This window comes from Echinops telfairi, unplaced genomic scaffold, assembly GCF_000313985.2.
Source record: "Echinops telfairi isolate 266 unplaced genomic scaffold, ASM31398v2 ScPeMD7_8;HRSCAF=38, whole genome shotgun sequence".
Classification (NCBI taxonomy): Eukaryota; Metazoa; Chordata; class Mammalia; order Afrosoricida; family Tenrecidae; genus Echinops; species Echinops telfairi.
Window position 1 is genome coordinate 9,873,130 of NW_022103905.1, and position 5,194 is coordinate 9,878,323.

General features: G+C 39.9%; 1 protein-coding gene across 1 annotated transcript in view; it reads right to left on the reverse strand.

Moving 5' to 3' along the window:
• Positions 1-5,194, reverse strand: part of DMXL2 (Dmx like 2) — a 160,660-nt gene that overhangs the window by 113,772 nt on the left and 41,694 nt on the right. The window lies entirely within an intron of this gene.

The window sequence follows — 5,194 nt, forward strand, 5'->3', positions numbered from 1 at the left end:
GGCACCCGAGTGAAGAACGTGCCCTCCAGAAACACACAGGCGGTTCGACGATGGTGCACAGGCAGGACAGAACATTCAAAGGGGCTCTCAAAAGACCGTGGAACATGCAAGTCAAAGTTAACGCAAGTTTCCCACAAATTTTTTTAAGCCCCCTCATCTCACGTAGATGTGAGGAGATGAACGGATACAAATAGATGGTAGAAGCTTATCAAAGTTCTTCTTCTCTTGACTGCATTTATTCCTCAGCAGGAACCCACCGTAAAGAAAAGCTGAAGCTGGGAACTGGACTGTCCTAGGGGACTCTACCAATACCCAGAGGCACAGAGCTCCTGTTTTAGATAGACAGACATGCAGGAGGCAATGCCTAGGTGAGGAATCAAATCACAGGCACGTCCAGAAAGTCAATACAACCCCTAACAAGGATCCTCTTTCTCGGGTGAACCAGGAAAATGTCCTCACTGAAAAGGTTGACGATGAGGAAAATTGACTGCACCTGTCTAATGGAGGAAAACTCTTCCCCTGAGAACGTAGTAACCACAACACAGCCCTCATGAGACCAAAATGCACGCTGTGCAGAACAGCAGCTTACCAAGTCCAGAACTGAGTTTTGAGCTGGGAGAGCCCTCAGCTGTGCAGCAGAAGCTACAGCAGCCTGTTCTGGGCCTCAAAGAACCCTGACAAGTAACTATACGTGCAACACACGTGTCAGCGAGACATGAGAGCTCTACCTTTCTACGAGCCTGCAGCCCTTGGGAAATCCTTGAACTGCGGTTTCCTCTCCTGCAGAACAAAAGAACTGACACCTTTGCAGTTTATCCTTCCACGTATGGACAAGGCATGGTGTTGTTGTGTGCCCCCTCTTAGAGACCCAGCAGGACAGAGGATCCCCTCAGAGGGTCTCCAGGGCTATAATCGTCATAGGAGTGGACTGCCACATCTTTCTCTCGTGGAGGAGCTGGTGCTTCAAGCCACAGACCTCGGGTTAGCAGCTCTAACCCCCGGACCACCGGTACGCCTTTACGAGTTAAGAGATACGCTATAAGCTGCACAAGCGTACAGTCTTCCTGTATAAGGCTCTTACAATTATTGAGCAAGGACTCTATGCTAATAGTGCAACCACCAAACAGCAAAGATGAGCGTTCTTACACGAGAAAAGGCCTTGGTGATTTCTGGGGCTCTTGGTAAAAGTCTATCCTCATCTTATAAATCAAAATGTGGGAGCTTTCATTCCATATACAACAGTTAAACTTTAGCTCTAACATTTTAACTTACTCATAAATTAAATGTAATTTTCTTATTACTGAACATATTGCTTAGGTATGTAATAGCCATAATATTTTAATTTTTTAAAACTATGTTTTTAATATTTTTATATTTTTAATATTTTAAAACTATGTTTCAATACTTGACTTCCTTTATATTACTATACATCTTATCTTATACAATTAAAAATAGTGTGAGAGTTACACGCTTCCTAAGTTCCCAAAGGGTTCACAGCACACACACATACACCAAAAATTCCAGAAAATCATACAAAATATGAAAAATCTTCAAAGCCACTGGGGAAATAAAAACTTTTAATAGGTCTCAGTACAACCATAAAGGAAAAAACCTTGATAAATTCAACACACTGAAATTATGATTCTCTGTTCATCAAACCAAAAAATAAATATTAAAAAAAAATAAACTCACTGCCAGAGGCTTCTGAAGTTAACTGTGTACAGGAGTAGAAAGCCCAGTCTTTCTCCTGCAGAGCTGCCGATGGTTTCAAACTGCCGACCATCTGAATGGCAGCCCAATGCATAACCACAACACCACCGGGGCTCTTGGTTTTTCATCAAAAGATACTGTTAAGAAACTGAAAAAACCAGCGGTGGAGTGGGAGAAGATTTCTGCCACGCATACCATTGACAAAGAGTTCATACTCAGAAGAAAACAAACGACCAAGAACATGTTTAAAACTGGGTGAGAGGCTTAACCTGTTATTTTTCTGAAAGCAGTCATTCAAATATCCAGTGGATATATGAAAACGTATCACTCTCGTAATAATCTGGGAAATACACTTTAAAACTACCAAAAAAAATTTTTTTAACCAAAATTCCCCTTCCACCAAATGTTTAGGGATTAAGAAGTCTGACTATATCTACGCTGGCAGGAAGCAAAGGGCTATTCACGCATGACTAGGAAGGGGGTAGGACCACGCTGGGAAGCTAATTGGTATTTTCTACTAAGCTTAAGATCTGTATAACCTATGACTTGGCTATTCTATTCCTCCATGCATATCCATAAGAAATCCATACAGCATGTGTCCAATAAATGTGTCTAAGAAGGTTCACATTAGTGAATTCATGTCAGAAATGGCATGGCAGGTCAGTGAGAGAAGATTAAATGTTCAGTATATGAACAAATATCCACTTGTATTTGGATGAAATTATATCTTTACAAAAGACAAAAATTTAAACTCTTAGAAGAAAATAGGATATTCTTATGACATCTGAATAGGGAAGAATATTTGTTAAGCAAGACAAAAAACACACAATCCCTAAAGAAAAGATTGATAAATTCAAACTACTATTAACACATTATGAATCATTTAAAAGTGTTTATTCTTAAAAAATATAAATGTGTGCAGGTGAATGATGTCAGTGCTATCTGTGAAAATAATCCATAATTCAACTGGGTAGTGGAGATGAAACAAGGCCATTGTACATTAATTTTAAAGCTGGGTGGTAGTACAAAGGAATTCATTATACTATTCTGAGTCGAAATCAACTCAATGGCAGTGCGGTTTTGCTTTTGTTTAAGAATGAAATGAAAAGAATAACGGATCAAAGAGAAGTATAAAAGACAAGCCATAACTAAAAAAGCTATGTGCAACATACATAACTTATAAGAGATTATGGTCAGAATATATTAAAAACTCACTCACAAGGGAAAAAAAGCAGCATCCATAAATATGGAGAAAAGCACTCATCTTACAATAGTAATAATCAGGAAAATACAAATGAAGATCACACCGGTAATTATTTTATAGCCAACCAATTGGCAAAAATGTAACTTTGACCACTTCATTATGAGAACATGATGTAGCCAAATATGCTGTTGTTAGGTGCCCTCAAATCGGTTCCGAGTCATAAGGACTCTATTAATAAGAGAGTGAGACACTCCCTGGCTCTATTCCAGCCTCAGAATTATGTGTGAACCCTCTGTTGCAGCCACTGTGTCCGTCCATCATTAAGGGTCTTCCTTTTAATACGATCATAAACTCATACATGAGAGTGCAAGTTGAGACCAGTACTTTAGAAAACAATTTAGAAGTGATTGCCTAAGTTGAAAATACACAATTTACTCTTAACTACATATCCAAACAAACCAGGAACACAAAGAAAGATTTATGAGGATCTATATAATTTGTTACATCGTTTATAAGAGAAAAAAACATCTCTTTCAAAAAATCCATGACCATCATCAAAAGAATAGAGGAGTACATTGGAAAATATCACAGAATGGAACAGCATCCACCACTGGACATGAATGACCAATGGCACCAACATGATGACTCTCAGAAATGTAAGCCTGACGCAAAAAAATGGGAGCCACAGAAGAACAAAAGTGCCTGGTATTGTTGTCTTAAGTTCAGAATTAAGCGTAGACATTAAATGACTGGGATCTATGGATGGTAAGGTGTTTTAAAGAAGCAATGGAATAGCAAACAACCTCCAGATTCTGGGTGCCCAGGTGGAAGGGACAGGAGACTACACAAGCACAACGGTGGGAGACGCATTAGCTTCAGGTTCTTTGTCTTACACTCGGGTCCACGTGTGTCTCCTGACTTATTGTGCTGAAGTTGTCAAGGACTTCATTTGACTTGGAACTGCAATCAACATTCACAGAAGGGCAGTCAAAGAAATCCAAAGACATGCTGTACTGCATAAGTCTGTTGGCGAAGACCCCTTTAAAGTGTTAAAAAATAGACTTCCCCTTAAGGACTAAACGTACCAAGTTACTGAAGGAAGAAAGCCCTGGAGATCTACTACAAAATTACCGCCAAGAAAAACTTACCAACAGTTCTACTGTGGACTCTCTACCATGAGCCAGAATCGACTCAATGACAGTAAGTTTGGTTTGGGGCTTTCTCGTAAAAGAAAACCCCAAGATGATACCTCCATTTCAGACATCCAGGACAACTAACCCAGACAGGTGCAGACGGAACTCGAGTTGCCAGGATACCTCCTGCGTGGGGCTGTGCTGAGAAGATTCAAGCTCTGTCAGAGGTTGGGAGGTGAATTAGTGAAGTATATGGAAACCTAAGCAGAGTAATAGATCCAAAGTAACTGTTAACTGCAAAATCTACTTAAGTGATCATAGGAACATGATTAATGAATACTGATATAACCCAAAATTGTATTACATATATCAAGAAGGAACCCCAGTGGTGTCGTGGTTACGTGTTCAACGTTAACTGTACTGAGAGCATATGCTATTGGGCTGCAAAGTCAGCAGTTGAAACCCCAAGTTGCTCCGAAGGAGAAAGATGGGCTTTCTACTCCTGCAAGGAGTTACAGTCTTAGACGCTGGCATGGGTAGTTTTACCCACCCGATAGGGGCGCTTTGAGCCATCCCCAATTCAATGGCAGCGAGTTTGGTTTTTCGGTTTTTTATATCAAGAAGCTAAGGAAGGAGGATAGTGAATAGGTGTAGGCATGCACTAAAGGCGGAGACAGGGTTGAGAATGGCAGCGAGAGAAGTCTCAGGAGGAAACCAGTGGTACAGCAAACCGGGGGTAGAAAGGGTCAACAAATAGGTATGTGGGTACATTTTTCAGAAACCTGGAGGAAAATACTAAGCTCTGCAACTTAACAAATAACTGCTCCCAGGACATAAGAATCAAGAATAGAAAAGGGTGAAGTAGAGGACTGCTTCTTTTCATTGTGAATCTAATGATATAATTTTACTTTTTTAGATTAAGCACATATGCTATTTGTAAACATAAAAAAATTAAACCCAAATGAATGAAGGTCAAATAACGATAAGAATGATAGTATTCTTCATTTACCAACTGCCTAATGCCTGTGGAGGACATACCAGTTCTTCACAGATACTATCCTTATTCCTCAGACCAGCTCTGCAGGCAGGAATTTTCTTAGTTACACATTCGAGAAAACAAAGAATGAGTAATGGGCATTTTTCATTG